At 36.5% G+C, this 16,155-nt stretch overlaps 1 protein-coding gene across 9 annotated transcripts in view; it reads left to right on the plus strand.

Annotated features, from left to right (window-relative positions):
- Positions 1–16,155, plus strand: part of NBEA (neurobeachin) — a 742,365-nt gene that overhangs the window by 692,443 nt on the left and 33,767 nt on the right. The window lies entirely within an intron of this gene.

A 16,155-nucleotide genomic window follows, 5' to 3' on the forward strand; every position in this document is an offset into this window, starting at 1 on the left:
CAGTAATCATATGAGGAAAATTAAAATGATTTTAAGAAAACTTTTCCCTTTTGTTGATCATTTGATCTCATCACTTCTCAGAAAAATATAATTTTATTAGTCTTTGAGGCTTCCAAAGGTACTATGGGGTCATGTTGTAGTTAGTAATTGATTAGTAGTTACTATTAATTAAGTGAAGACCACAAAATTTTTTACTGTACTTTTATAAAATAAGTGAAAAATACTTTATTCTAAAATTGCTGTAATAAATTATTATGATTATAGACAAAATTATTCAAACATGTCTGCCTCAGAGTATGATTATATTGTATGCCATAGGCAACAAAAATGGATAGAAAGATGGGAATGAGGTTATAAGTTGTATCACAGCTCAACCATTAGTATTTGAGTGACATTAAAGTCAGTCACTTAAATTTTATGCACCTGTATTTTCTCACCTAAAAAAAAGTGATGACAGAGATGATACCTAATTCATAAGAGAAAAAAATACTTTAAACTGTAAAGCACTACACAGGCATTATTACCTAAAGGCATAATTAAATGAAGTATCTTAGAAGAACTTTTGTTTTAATAATTTCTTTATATATGACACCAAAACTATCAATTTAACAAAAAAAAAGATGTTAGCAACAGAGAAAATAAGTTAATTTGTTTTTAATATTATTTAGTAAAAAGAAGCAATTGTGGTTTTAAAATTTATTTTCCATACCGTCTCCAAAATTTTATAAAGATGGCCTAATTGGAGCCCACTTACTGCCTGTAACATTCTTTCTTGATCTAAATTAGTATTAGCATTTATATCCTTTATTATCCTTTATATTTTTAAAAGTTTTACATTAGGCCAGGCACTGTGGCTCATGCCTGTAATCCCAGTACTTGGGGAGGTCGAGGTGGGCAGATCATGAGGTCAGGAGATCAAGACCATCCTGGCTAACATGGTGAAACCCCAACTCTACTAAAAATACAAAATATTAGCTGGGCGTGGTGGCTGGCACCTGTAGTCCCAGCTACTGGGGAGGCTGAGGCAGGAGAATGGTGGGAACGTGGGAGGTGCAGCTTGTAGTGAGCCACTGCACTCCAGTCTGGACAATAGTGTGAGACTCCATCTAAAAAGAAAAGTTTTACTTTAGTGTCATTAGTTTTCTGTTCATATTGTCACATGAATTAGCATCACTGTTACTGGCATTAAAGTTGTACTGGTTCAGCAAGGGAAAAAAATGGAGTCAATATTTCAACAGAAGCTGTAAGCATATACCAGGCAAGTTATTAACAAGATACTAAGTTCTGAGCTTGTCATAATACTTGTCATCATTCTATAGCTGACATTGCCAAACTGAAAATTATTTAAATGGCTTCTTTTTAACAGTGAGAGGTATGCACATAAGCCTATCATAAAGGGCTGTTTTGCTGGCAGCTATCAGAACAGACGAGCCACTGCAATATTTATTTATAGATATACACATTTATTTTTGCTGGAAATATATAAATATTAAGTAGTTTTTAATATTGCCAGCAGTCGTAAAAATGTGGCATTTTTAGTCTAATTTTCTGTTAATATTTCTTGGTTTTCTTAGCTTATAGTTTCTTTTTCTATCTTTTTCTCAATCTGACAGGAATAACACCACCTCCCTTTGGATATGCTATGGTGAAAGTATGCCCGTAGGAAGTAGGCTAGATTACTTCAGTTTTTATTTTCTTGCTGAAATATTCCTTACTACTACAGAGAATTGACATGATAGGGCTGTCAAGAACCAGAAGACAGATGTGTCTTTAACCAAAACAGCTGCAATGCTGGCTTTTCTGAGAAGATGAATTCATAAAATGTATAAGAAAAGAAATTGACACACTTTTTCATCCTGACGATGTAAATGAAGGATAATTTAAAGGCCCATAATGACAACATTGAGGGCCTGTACAATCATTGCCTTCCTTGAATTCTTTCTATTATTCTTTATTCTTTCATTGAATCCTTTATCGCTCAGCCTTTCGTCCCCCATTTCTGACTCCCTTTGATATGACAAGGAGTATCAACGCCGCTTGCCTGATCTGCGCGAGTGAGTTGTAGCACGAGGTCATCCATTTACAAACGCCGTGATGCCTAATTGTCTTCCTGTGGGGGATGTCCAGGGTTCTTTTCCTGGGTAGTTATTCTGAGAAGTGATTGCAACAAATGATCACAGAGTGGTTGATAAAGATTTCTTAAAACCATCTTAATTTCCCCCTGTAATTACTGGATGTTTTACTGGGATGAAAATTTTCACAGATTCAAAAGCCAAATTCAAATAGAAAGAAAACCCCTACATTTTAATTATTGGAGTGAAAATACATAGTTGGTGTTCTTTAAAGCTAAAGGATCATTTTGGGAACATGAAAAATACCATGATTCCTAAAACTAATAAGGATATATTTTCAAATATATTTGTTATATGTTTCTCACTGCAAAGATTTGCATTGAGAGCCATAAGGCTTGCATTGCAAAGGTTTGATGAATAAGGTTTTAATATAGAAATTGGTATCAAGGAAATTAATGATACACATTTAATTTTGATTAGTGAAAAAATCTTTAATTTAGGTCTATCTTACCTCCTCATAATTACTGCAGTCCTTCACTAGGCTATGGTCATCAATCGTCCACTAGAAAAGTATAAATAATACAGCTAGTCAAAGTTGGATGTATGTCATTTATGTGACTTGTGCTTCTTTCTCCGCTTTGTATTATTTTTATTGTGTGGTGTTGGGAAGTGCTAATTATTGATTTTCAGAAATTAACAGCAAGTACTTTCACAAGCATCTAAAGCCATATTTTACTCAAGGGAAGAAAGGTGAAAATTGCAGCCTGCTGTTTATAATAGAAATAGCTGGAAGGGATTTCCTCATCTTCTATTAACATAGATTTCACTTCTATTACACAGTTGTTACCTCAGCATAAATTAACAATTATTCAAAACATATTGCATGCTTCAATTTGTTGAAATAGCTATTACTCAATCTAAGTACCTAGGCATTTCAGTTAGATGTTTAGAACTCATTTTTAAACATTTTAAACATATTGATAATGAGCCTATTTAAAGCCATTTGTAGTCTCAATATAGTATATCTAAATTACTGTTGCCCATTTATGTCAAAATCAAGAAGAATATTTTGTTCTGCTGAATACATCCAATAATACTTTATTCTCACTTTAGTATACTAAAAGTATATGATTTCAATTTGGAATATTTATACCAGCACCTGGTAAACCTGTGTCACAATGTCATTCGACATACCAAACAAATCTATCTCAGCTTTTTAAAAAAATATTTTCCCATGATTAGACATTTCCAGTGAACTTATAAAGGCCCCCACTTGTCTCTCCTTCCTGCTCCTACACCACCACCTCCCACTCAACTTGTTTTCCTCCTCCTTCACCTCCTGAATCAGCCAGGAGTTTAGCTTACATAAACTTACTCAACCAGGGAAAATTTGGCAGGGATGTCATACTGATTCTTCTCACCTACCGTAAAGGATTTGTGGGTTGAGTCCTCTGCTTAGGTACCATTTAATGATTAACCCCAAAGTGGGCAAAGAACCAGAAGCCTGGAAGAATCCTTAAGCGATCATCTGCTAAAATGTTTGCTTCCAGGTAGGCCAATCCCTAAGTCATCTAGAAAAGAGTATTTCAGTTCTCTTCCTGAGTATCAACAAATATTTATTTCAGTGAGACTCTACAGCCTTTCCTATATGCTTACAATATCTATCTCTGAAATATTTAAAATCCTCAATGAAAATGCCCCTTGCTTGGATAGAACCATTTTTTTGGTCATTCCTACCCCAATATGTAGCAAAACGTAACCAGCATTGCTCCCATTTGTTGTGCCTGAATAACAGTCCTATTTGTATCAGTCAGGATCTCAGCACATTACCTTTCAAAGCGATAATGAAGACTCCAAAGAAGACATACACATGACCAACAAGTATATGCCAGGATCATTCATCATTAGGGAAGTGCAAATCAAAGCTACAGTGAGATACCACCTCACACCCATTAGGTTAGCTACTATCAAAATAGAAAATAACAAGTGTTAGTGAGGATGTAGAGAAACTGGAAACTTTGTGCACCATTGGTAGGAATAGAAAATGCTACCACTGGTATAGCTGCTAGGAAAAGCAATATGGCAATCCTTCAATAATTAAAAATAGAATTCCCTATGACCCAGCAGATTCTACTTCTGGGTATATATCCAAAAGAATTGAGAGAAGGGTTTCAAAGAGACATTTGTATACCTATGTCCATAGGAGCATTTTTCACGTTAGTCAAAAGTTGAGGCCAGGCACAGTGGCTCACATCTGTAATCCCAGCACTTTGGGAGGCTGAGGCAGGCAAATCACAAGGTCAGGGGTTCGAGACCAGCTTGGCCAATATGTTGAAACTGGGTCTCTACTAAAAATACAAAAATTAGCTGGGCATAGTGGCAGGCACCTGTAGTCCCAGCTACTAGGGAGAATGAGGCAGGAGAATCACTTGAACCCGGGAGGCGGAGGTTGCAGTGAGCTGAGATTGCACCACTGCACTCCAGCCTGGGTGACAGAGTGAGACTCTGTCTCAAAAAAGAAAAAAAAAAAAAGTTGAAAGCAACCCAAGTGTCCATGGATGGATGAATGGATAAACAAAATGTGGGGTGGTGTATGTGTGTGTAATGCATTACTAGTCAACCTTAAAAAGGAAGGAAATTCTGACACATGCTACAACATGGATGAACCTTGAGGACATTAATACTAAGTGAAAAAAGCCAGTCACAAAAAGACAAATCCTGTATGATTCCACTTCTATGAGGTATCTTAACTAGTCAAAATCATAGAGAAAGAAAGTGGAATAGTGACTCCCGGGGACTAGAGGGAGTGGCGAGTTTTTGTTTAATAAATAGAGCGTTTTAGTTTTAGAAGATGAGAAGAGTTCTGGAGATCAGTTACACAATTGTGTGAATGTACTTAACACTACTGAACTGTACTCTTAAAAATGGTTAAGATGGTAAATTCTGTGTTACATATATTCTACCACAATTAACTGTTTTTTTAAAGGATAATGAAGAGAGTTTAATAATGGTTCTGTTTACAAAGGTATAGACATGGTAAAGTGGATGAACAAGGGAAAGTGACAAGGAAAGAGAGCCATTCCCAGAATCTGGCAAGAAAAGTGCTTATCCAACAAGAGCTGTGGCCTTAGGTAGAGGAGTACCGGCCAGGCACTGCCAAAATGGGACTTGGCAGAGAGGACCCATATAATCCTGTCTCCACTCCTGAGCTGTGTCATTGGCTGAACCCACCGGGAAGGTAGAGAGCAAGGGAGCACAGGTCTATGGAGGCGCATCTTCCAGAGCCAAGGAAGGTGTCCAGCTCACTCGTCTGTTCCCCCTGGGTTGTTCCTTTCTCTAAGCTAAGAAGACTTATTTAAGGCTTCCAGGCTTGGTCAGCCACAATCAGCTACATTAACATGCACTCACTCTTCCCACCTGAGTTGACTTATACTTATTTTAAGTGGAAAAATTGAGTGAGCTTGTCATTGATGGCATTGAGCTGATTTGGACAGAAAATATTCTGGATGGAGCATTTTCTGTCTGGAGGAAATGGTGCTTACTTTTTCACATTCATTTGTTAAGTCAATTTTGTAGTATCACTATTATAATTCAACATGCCAGGGAGGAAGCAGGGATCAGCAAGAAGGTAAGTCACATCATTCTGCTTAGATTTGTGCTAAAAGAAAGAAAAAGAATTCAGGCAGGTAACTGGATAAATCAGAATCCCTCCCTCAAATATTGTCCAATAGCATCTACTAATTAAGGCAAATGTGGTCCCTTTTTACTCAGATTACCAAATGTTTGCTTAAAATATTCTAGTAATTTTGCCAGAATAGGTTTAGCCTTAATGCAGTTGATGGTTAAAACAAAAGGAAAAATATTTATTCTTCTATTTTGTGGTTTCTATGAAAAACTAGAAGCAGTTGAAAATAGCATTTTAATTTTTTATATAGTTTAATATTTATAAAGCAAGAAATAACAAAGTGCAGATATTATTTGCTTGATTTATTTTGCTCCTGTTTTTCCAGCATTAAAAAGTAATGCTTTATATGATCTTGTTTTATTACAACAATAAACCAGGAGCAAAAGCTTATCAGTTAAAATATAGTCTACCATTAAGTAACCTTTCCTTTTATCATTTCAGACTTAAAATTCCATTGTTTTTGTTTATTTTTTTCCTATCTGGCATTGGTAGAATTGCAGGTGGAACAGAAAGATGATATCAATCACGTGTATTTTTTTATTTTGTATCAAACTTGTGTTTTTTTGTTTAAAAAAGAGTACTTTTATGTATTAAAATAAAAGCCTTGTAAGTAAGAGCTATACAGTGAGATAAACAAAATGCTAAGGAAACTTTGAAAATCTTTTTCTGTTTTCTCAAGCAACCACTTTTACTACTTTTTTCTTGAATTTTCTGAAAATTGTTAGTGAATTTACTGCTATTTGGATGTAGTTTGATATTTTGCATTGTGGGTAGCTAACCTATAGTACTTTATAAAATGCTGATTTTTCTGGAAAACAATTTAAAAGTTTATACAGACCAGGGAGATGGATGAATAGCTCATTTGAGAGCCTATGTTATTAGCTCCCTCGTGCTGTTTGTCATGACTATGTAGACCTGATGGCATTTCATCTGAACGATAATACTGAACTACATTTCCCAAAACAACAACAACAACAACAAAACAGTTGTAATCGTTCTATGGAGAAAAATGTAAATGGGTTAAATCTACCTGCAATGTGGAAAAGACAAGATTAACCAAAGTTTTTACCTACCACACACCAGAGAAGGTATGGCTTCTGAATTCTGGCTTACTTGTTTGCCACTTTTAATTTTTCCTTAGTAGGAAGTCTTTTATATTAATAAGCAAATGTACAACACGTGAGCACACAGTATATTTATCGATTTCCTCTGCTGATGATTTAATTCCAGGTATGTATCTTTATTCATAGAGGAGGTAGAACTTTCTTGGAAGGAAAGCCAAAAAGGAAAGAAAACAATTAAGCAAGAGATACAGAGGTCAAAGGAATAAGGCATATGTCACATCATAGCTAACACACATGCCCCTTTGTGCCATACCCATGCATAGTGGCCCTGACCTATGAGGAAGAAGAAAAACTCAAGAGAACTTGTTAAGTAAGAAAAAAGGGGACTCCGATGAAGATGTCGTAATTTTGTAATTTAGTAATTTAGTAGGTGGGTCCCGCAGAACTGTATGAAAGGAGAGCCTCACCAGACTAAGGAATGGGATAATCAGGAAGAATCAGGAAGTAGGAAGAGGACAAAAGGGAAAGTGTTCCTAATAGAAACTTTTCCTTAATGAGAGTTTTATTTACAGATAAGCAGGTAAAACTGAATTATGTGTCATATATGTGTTTGCAATCTGAAAATTATGCATACTGTTCAGATTTACTTATTTTGTTTGTGTATAACTCAGTTCACATTTATCTTTACTTCTCTGCCTATACCTACAAAATTCCATGTTTTAGGACTTCCTCAAGGCGTTCAACCTACCTGTTTCTCGGTGGGTCTTAGCTGGAAAGAAAAATAAATGCTAAGCGTATGATGTTAGTTCAATAAATAGCAAAACAATTTTTACAATAAGTAAGAATCCATATAACAATTAAAATTTAACACTCTTTAACTTAATTTTCATTTCTACTTTAACAATTCCAGGTAAAGAAATACTAATTATAATTATTTTATGAGACAATTGACTTTTGATATATACAAGTTTTATTAATAATTTATCAGTACCCTAAAAGACCACACAATGTAAATCATTACTTTATTTACAGCTTCAACCGTTACATTTTGGGTTCACAAATACAGAAAATAAATACACAAAACCATTTTGGAGAAACAGTTTGACAGTAAAACTAAACTTACTCCTACCCCATTACTCAGCAATCCTATATCTAGCTATAGACCCTCCAAAAACTGGCTGCTAACCTCCATCAAAAGACATGTGCAAGAATCTTCTAAGCAACTTGATTCATAATAACCTGAAACTGTTAACAACCCAAATATCCATCAACAGGAGAACTGATAAATTGTGGTAGGTTAATACAGGGGAATACTATTCAGCAAAAAAAAAAAAAAAAAAGAAAAGAAAAAAAAGAACAAACTACTGATACATACAAGGTTGAATCTTGCAGACATTATGTTGATCAAGAAAAGCAAAAACAGAAACTATGTAGTATATTACTCAATTTATCAAAAATTCAAGAATAAAAAGTAATCGATGATAAACATCAAAATAATTATTAACTTGACAGGGTGATGGGGCTAGGTAGGGGGAATAATTGGCTGGGGAGGTACACAAGGTTACCACTGTCTATGTATTCTCTCATGTAACCACCACCCAGACCAAGATATGGAACCTTCCAGTTGCATTCCAAAGTCCTCTGTCTTAATCTAGGTGGTGGTTAGAAGAACTGAAAAAGTGTATAAACATACATATATACATTCATCAAGCTATACACTTAAGATTAGTGTACCTTATACACTTTTATCTTAAACCTTAAAAAACGAGAAATTTGAATAAAGTGAATGCACATAATAATCTTAACTGCAAGATACTAAAATCAGTGATTTCTTAATAACATTAAGAAAGAATATTATTTAAATACAAGCAACTCTATATTTTCATGTTATTCTACCAAAGTGTTGTCTTCCAATGGATGCATGGTCTTTCGTATTTGTAAAACATCAAAGGTTTTGTTAGCCACATTTGTTTTAAAAAATCTAGTGGTTTAAGCCTATTACCTATGCTAGCTTTGTATGAAATATGTAAGACTCATGATACCACTGTTTATTTAAGTAAAAAGTTACTATGATGTATTGATTCTAAGATGCACACCATTTTCATATCACAACACTCCCAAATCATAATGTGTCTTACAATCAATCATAGAGCATAGCATATTTTACTTATTAATAGTACATAAAATAATGGAGCTTCTACTAATGGATAACATAGGTTTAATGAAGTTAGACTGACAGACATTTCCAAAGTTTTAGTCTTTTTCCATATGCATTATACATGCTCATGAGCTCATGTGTTCGATGTTAACTCATTATGTGTTTACTGGAAAGTACAACAGATAATACAAAGCAATTGATATCTTGTAATACAAATTAAAGTTTTAATTATTATATTTTAAAAGGACTCACAAACCCCAAAGCATATAAGAATCAGACAGGGAATAGATGAGTGACACAAGCCTTGGCAGTGCCCAGGTCACGTGAGTGGTGGGCATTACAAAAGGGCAGTTGTGCAGGAATGCTGATGTGGTACTGCCTGATCTGCTAATTTTTCAAGAGAAGCCAAAAAATCCAATTTCTTGTGTACCATTTACTGACCTGTAAATTTGGGCTCAAATAAAAACCACGTCTGGGAGCTGCATCTAGCCCATGGGATGCCAGTGTGTGACTTTGGGCGGAATGTAAGCTCTTTGAGGGCAGAAATCTTTATCTGTTTCATTTGACCAGTATCATTAATACCTAGAACGGAATCTAGTATGTAGTAGGTACTCAACAAATACATGTTTTGTGAACAAAGTTAACATTAAATCTCTCTGACCCTCGCAGACCAATGTATAGAGAAATAGATACGTGTAGAATTTTTTAAAATGACATTTCTGGATAATACAGAAGGAATTCATCTCATAGTTCCAGTAGGTTTTTTTCGGTTTTTTTGTTGTTGCTGTTGTTGTTTTTAGCTTCATATATTTGGAAATTTTTAAGGGAAAATTTCTATATGGCAGAAAACGTTTTCATGCTGCTGACAAGTTAATTCTTTTTTTTTTTTTTAATACTTTAAGTTCTAGGGTACATGTGCATAACGTGCAGGTTTGTTACATATGTATACTTGTGCCATGTTGGTGTGCTGCACCCATCAACTCGTCAGCACCCATCAACTCGTCATTTACATCAGGTATAACTCCCAATGCAATCCCTCCCCCGTACCCCCTCCCCGAGATAGGCCCCGGTGTGTGATGTTCCCCTTCCTGAGTCCAAGTGATCTCATTGTTCAGTTCCCACCTGAGTGAGAACATGCGGTGTTTGGTTTTCTGTTCTTGTGATAGTTTGCTGAGATTGATGGTTTCCAGCTGCATCCATGTCCCTACAAAGGACACAAACTCATCCTTTTTTATGCTGCATAGTATTCCATGGTGTATATGTGCCACATTTTCTTAATCCAGTCTGTCACTGATGGACATTTGGGTTGATTCCAAGTCTTTGCTATTGTGAATAGTGCCACAATAAACATACGTGTGCATGTGTCTTTATAGCAGCATGATTTATAATCCTTTGGGTATATACCCAGTAATGGGATGGCTGGGTCATATGGTACTTCTAGTTCTAGATACTTGAGGAATCGCCATACTGTTTTCCATAATGGTTGAACTAGTTTACAATCCCACCAACAGTGTAAAAGTGTTCCTATTTCTCCACATCCTCTCCTGCACCTGTTGTTTCCTGACTTTTTAATGATTGCCATTCTAACTGGTGTGAGATGGTATCTCATTGTGGTTTTGATTTGCATTTCTCTGATGGCCAGTGATGATGAGCATTTTTTCATGTGTCTGTTGGCTGCATAAATGTCTTCTTTTGAGAAGTGTCTGTTCATATCCTTTGCCCACTTTTTGATGGGGTTGTTTGTTTTTTTCTTGTAAATTTGTTTGAGTTCTTTGTAGGTTCTGGATATTAGCGTTTGTCTGATGAGTAGATTGCAAAAATTTTCTCCCATTCTGTAGGTTGCCTGTTCACTCTGATGATAGTTTCTTTTGCTGTGCAGAAGCTCTTTAGTTTAATTAGATCCCATTTGTCTATGTTGGCTTTTGTTGCTGTTGCTTTTGGTGTTTTAGACATGAAGTCCTTGCCCATGCCTATGTCCTGAATGGTATTACCTAGGTTTTCTTCTAGGGTTTTTACGATATTAGGTCTAACATTTAAGTCTCTAATCCATCTTGAATTAATTTTCGTGTAAGGAGTAAGGAAAGGATCCAGTTTCAGCTTTCTACTTATGGTTAGCCAGTTTTCCCAGCACCATTTATTAAATAGGGAATCCTTTTCCCATTTCTTGTTTTTCTCAGGTTTATCAAAGATCAGATGGCTGTAGATGTGTGGTATTACTTCTGAGGACTCTGTTCTGTTCCATTGGTCTATATCTCTGTTTTGGTACCAGTACTAAGCTGTTTTGGTTACTGTAGACTTGTAGTATAGTTTGAAGTCAGGTAGCATGATGCCTCCAGCTTTGTTCTTTTGACTTAGGATTGTCTTGGAGATGCGGGCTCTTTTTTGGTTCCATATGAACTTTAAAGCAGTTTTTTCCAATTCTGTGAAGAAACTCATTGGTAGCTTGATGGGGATGGCATTGAATCTATAAATTACCTTGGGCAGTATGGCCATTTTCACGATATTGATTCTTCCTATCCATGAGCATGGTATGTTCTTCCATTTGTTTGTGTCCTCTTTTATTTCACTGAGCAGTGGTTTGTAGTTCTCCTTGAAGAGGTCCTTTATATCCCTAGTAAGTTGGATTCCTAGGTATTTCATTCTCTTTGAAGCAATTGTGAATGGAAGTTCATTCATGATTTGGCTCTCTGTTTGTCTGTTACTGGTGTATAAGAATGCTTGTGATTTTTGCACATTAATTTTGTATCCTGAGACTTTGCTGAAGTTGCTTATCAGCTTAAGGAGATTTTGGGCTGAGACAATGGGGTTTTCTAAATATACAATCATGTCATCTGCAAACAGGGACAATTTGACTTCTTTTTTTCCTAACTGAATACCCTTGATTTCTTTCTCTTGCCTGATTGCCCTAGCCAGAACTTCCAACACTATGTTGAACAGGTGTGGTGAGAGAGGGCATCCCTGTCTTGTGCCAGTTTTGAAAGGGAATTTTTCCAGTTTTTGCCCATTCAGTATGATATTGGCGGTGGGTTTGTCATAAATAGCTCTTATTATTTTGAGATACGTTCCATCATTACCGAATTTATTGAGAGTTTTTAGCATGAAGGGCTGTTGAATTTTGTCAGAGGCCTTTTCTGCATCTATTGAGATAATCATGTGGTTTTTGTCTTTGGTTCTGTTTATATGCTGGAATACCTTTATTGATTTGCGTATGTTGAACCAGCCTTGCATCCCAGGGATGAAGCCCACTTGATCATGGTGGATAAGCTTTTTGATGTGCTGCTGGATCCGGTTTGCCAGTATTTTATTGAGGAGTTTTGTATCAATGTTCATCAGGGATATTGGTCTAAAATTCTCTTTTTTTGTTGTGTCTCTGCCAGGCTTTGGTATCAGGATGATGTTGGCCTCATAAAATGAGTTAGGGAGGATTTCCTCTTTTTCTATTGATTGGAATACTTTCAGAAGGAATGGTACCAGCTTCTCCTTGTACCTCTGGTAGAATTCAGCTGTGAATCCATCTGGTCCTGGACTTTTTTTGGTTGGTAGGCTATTAATTATTGCCTCAATTTCAGAGCCTGTTATTGGTCTATTCAGGAATTCAGCTTCTTCCTGGTTTAGTCTTGGGAGAGTGTAAGTGTCCAGGAAATTATCCATTTCTTCTAGATTTTCTAGTTTATTTGCGTAGAGGTGTTTATAGTATTCTCTGATGGTAGTTTGTATTTCTGTGGGGTCGGTGGTGATATCCCCTTTCTCATTTTTTATTGCATCTATTTGATTCTTCTCTCTTTTTTTCTTTATTAGTCTTGCTAGCAGTCTATCAATTTTGTTGATCTTTTCAAAAAACCAACTCCTGGATTCATTGATTTTTTTGGAGGGTTTTTTGTGTCTCTGTCTCCTTCAGTTCTGCTCTGATCTTAGTTATTTCTTGCCTTCTGCTGGCTTTTGAATGTGTTTGCTCTTGCTTCTCTAGTTCTTTCAATTGTGATGTTAGAGTGTCAATTTTAGATCTTTCCTGCTTTCTCTTGTGTGCATTTAGTGCTATAAATTTCCCTCTACACACTGCTTTAAATGTGTCCCAGAGATTCTGGTATGTTGTATCTTTGTTCTCATTGGTTTCAAAGAACATCTTTATTTCTGCCTTCATTTTGTTGTGTACCCAGTAGTCATTCAGGATCAGGTTATTCAGTTTCCATGTAGTTGAGCGGTTTTGATTGAGTTTCTTAGTCCTGAGTTCTAGTTTGATTGCACTGTGGTCTGAGAGACAGTTTGTTATAATTTCTGTTCTTGTACATTTGCGGAGGAGTGCTTTACTTCCAATTATGTGGTCAGTTTTGGAATAAGTGTGATGTGGTGCTGAGAAGAATGTATATTCTGTTGATTTGGGGTGGAGAGTTCTGTAGATGTCTATTAGGTCTGCTTGCTGCAGAGATGAGTTCAATTCCTGGATATCCTTGTTAATTTCTGTCTTGTTGATCTGTCTAATGTTGACAGTGGGATGTTGAAGTCTCCCATTATTATTGTATGGGAGTCTTAAGTGTCTTTGTAAGTCTCTGAGGACTTGCTTTATGAATCTGGGTGCTCCTGTATTGGGTGCATATATATTTAGGATAGTTAGCTCTTCCTGTTGAATTGATCCCTTTACCATTATGTAATGGCCTTCTTTGTCTCTTTTGATCTTTGATGGTTTAAAGTCTGTTTTATCAGAGACTAGTATTGCAACCTCTGCTTTTTTCTGTTCTCCATTTGCTTGGTAGATCTTCCTCCATCCCTTTATTTTGAGTCTATGTATGTCTCTGCATGTGAGATGGGTCTCCTGAATACAGCAGACTGATGGGTCTTGACTCTTTATCCAGTTTGCCAGTCTGTGTGTTTTAATTGGACCATTTAGTCCTTTTATATTTAAGGTTAATATTGTTATGTATGAACTTGATCCTACCATTATGATATTAACTGGTTATTTTGCTCATTAATTCATGCAGTTTCTTCCTAGCCTCGATGATCTTTACATTTTGGCATGTTTTTGCAATGGGTGGTACCGGTTGTTCCTTTCCATGTTTAGTGCTTCCTTCAGGGTCTCTTGTAAGGCAGGCCTGGTGGTGACAAAATCTCTAAGCATTTGCTTATCTGTAAAGGATTTTATTTCTCCTTCACTTATGAAACTTAGTTTGGCTGGATATGAAATTCTGGGTTTAAAATTCTTTTCTTTAAGAATGTTGAATATTGGCCCCCACTCTCTTCTGGCTTGTAGAGTTACTGCCGAGAGATCTGCTGTTAGCCTGATGGGCTTCCCTTTGTGGGTAACCTGACCTTTCTCTCTGGCTGCCCTTAAGATTTTTTCCTTCATTTCAACTTTGGTGAATCTGGCAATTATGTTTCTTGGAGTTGCTCTTCTCGAGGAGTATCTTTGTGGCGTTCTCTGTATTTCCTGAATTTGAATGTTGGCCTGCCCCACTAGGTTGGGGAAGTTCTCCTGGATGATATCCTGAAGAGTGTTTTCCAACTTGGTTCTATTTTCCCCCTCACTTTCAGGCACCCCAATCAGATGTAGATTTGGTCTTTTTACATAATCCCATACTTCTTCTTACTTAATCTTCAAAGCTGAACTCTGTCCTTTTTCCTAAGAATCTGTTCCTCTTCTCCTCTGTCACTCATCTGGGCTCCCAGGGCAGCCTGGGCTTGCCTCCCCTGCGGTCCTGCTCCCTACCATGTGCGCTGACACACTCATCGTCTTCATTTTGGGGGCTGCTAACTTCCTGAGGGCAGTCTGGTATCTGACTTTGTATTCCTTGGCATAGAGTAAGCATTCAACAAATGTCTGTTAATTGTTTTTGTGGTATTGAATTGTAAAAGTAAAAAATTCGGAAGTGCTTTTCTTTCTCTAGACTAGGTTTCAGTTTTATACAAATGCCCTACTTACATATTCAGCAAATATTTTTAGAGCCTCTATTAAGTCACAGTCCTGACCTGCAGAGATTCACTCTGAACAGACAGACATACATAAATAATTGTGTGTTAAAATCTATAGTAAAGGAGAAAAATGTGCTGTGAGAATATGCAGGGCATTCATTATGATTTAGGGAGTCTGGGAGGTGAAGGATTTAGATCCCTGCCCAAAGTTAGCATTCGGGGAGGATTTTCTCCTACATAGGGAGTAGCTCTCAGAACAACTACTTCATTGTAACAATTCATGGGTTGCAGAATGGGTTCTGCGTGTCACCAGGCAACCCTCCCGTGCACAGGACCTGCACACTTGGCAAGAAAGTCATTGATGACTCCCTGAAAGTGGGAAAGGACAGAAAATCTTACATGGGGAGCAGGTGAAGAAAGATAGTAGGCGTTCACTTCCCCCTCAAATGTTTTGGTAATAATAAGAAGTAGAACTTAAAGGAGACAGCATGCTTTTCAGGATCAGAAAGATCTGTACATTTTTAAATCAGAGGGTAAGGAATTACTGGAAGGCAGGATTACCAGATAGCTAAAAGGTAAATACTGGACTGAGATCCTTTGGGTCATGAAGGCATGTAAAGTAAACACAAGGAAGAGGGAGTCAGTATAGTCCCAAAAGAAATAAACGTTCAGTGTTGAGAACTGACTGTCTTAATGAAAGGATAAAGTTAGTCACAATCTCGTCTTTATCCTGATGCCTGATTGGGGAGCTCTTTTAAATATACATGCATATGTACTCTGCCTTAATCCAAAAAGGTCAGAGTTGGGACTCACTGAAGATAACTGCACAGAAGATTTCTAGAAATTTTATCCATTTCATAACATTTTCTAGAACATGTTAATACTTTCCTTTAAGAAACAAAACTAGAGTCAAGCAAAGCATGTTTGTTGACTCATTCCTTCAATAAACATTTAAAGGCTGCCTACTAAGTGCAAGACACTGATCTAGAGATTAAAACATGTTTAATTTTACCCCTGACTCCTCACTCCCACTTGAGTCCTTTTTCTGGGAAGTAAAAACAGGAGTAGCAGTATCTGTTGTTAGAGAGACATTTAGCTGTTAATGATATATGAAGCTAGGTATTAGACATTTGCTAACCAGGGCAGCATTAACAATAAAATTACCACTTTTGTTTCCCAAATAATTCTCAAGAGTTTGTTATTAAAAATGTGAACCTAACCAGAAATGGTCTGTTCCCTTTATAATCATAAATATTGCATTGGGGAAAAAAA

Source organism: Macaca mulatta, chromosome 17, assembly GCF_049350105.2.
Source record: "Macaca mulatta isolate MMU2019108-1 chromosome 17, T2T-MMU8v2.0, whole genome shotgun sequence".
Taxonomy (NCBI): domain Eukaryota; kingdom Metazoa; phylum Chordata; class Mammalia; order Primates; family Cercopithecidae; genus Macaca; species Macaca mulatta.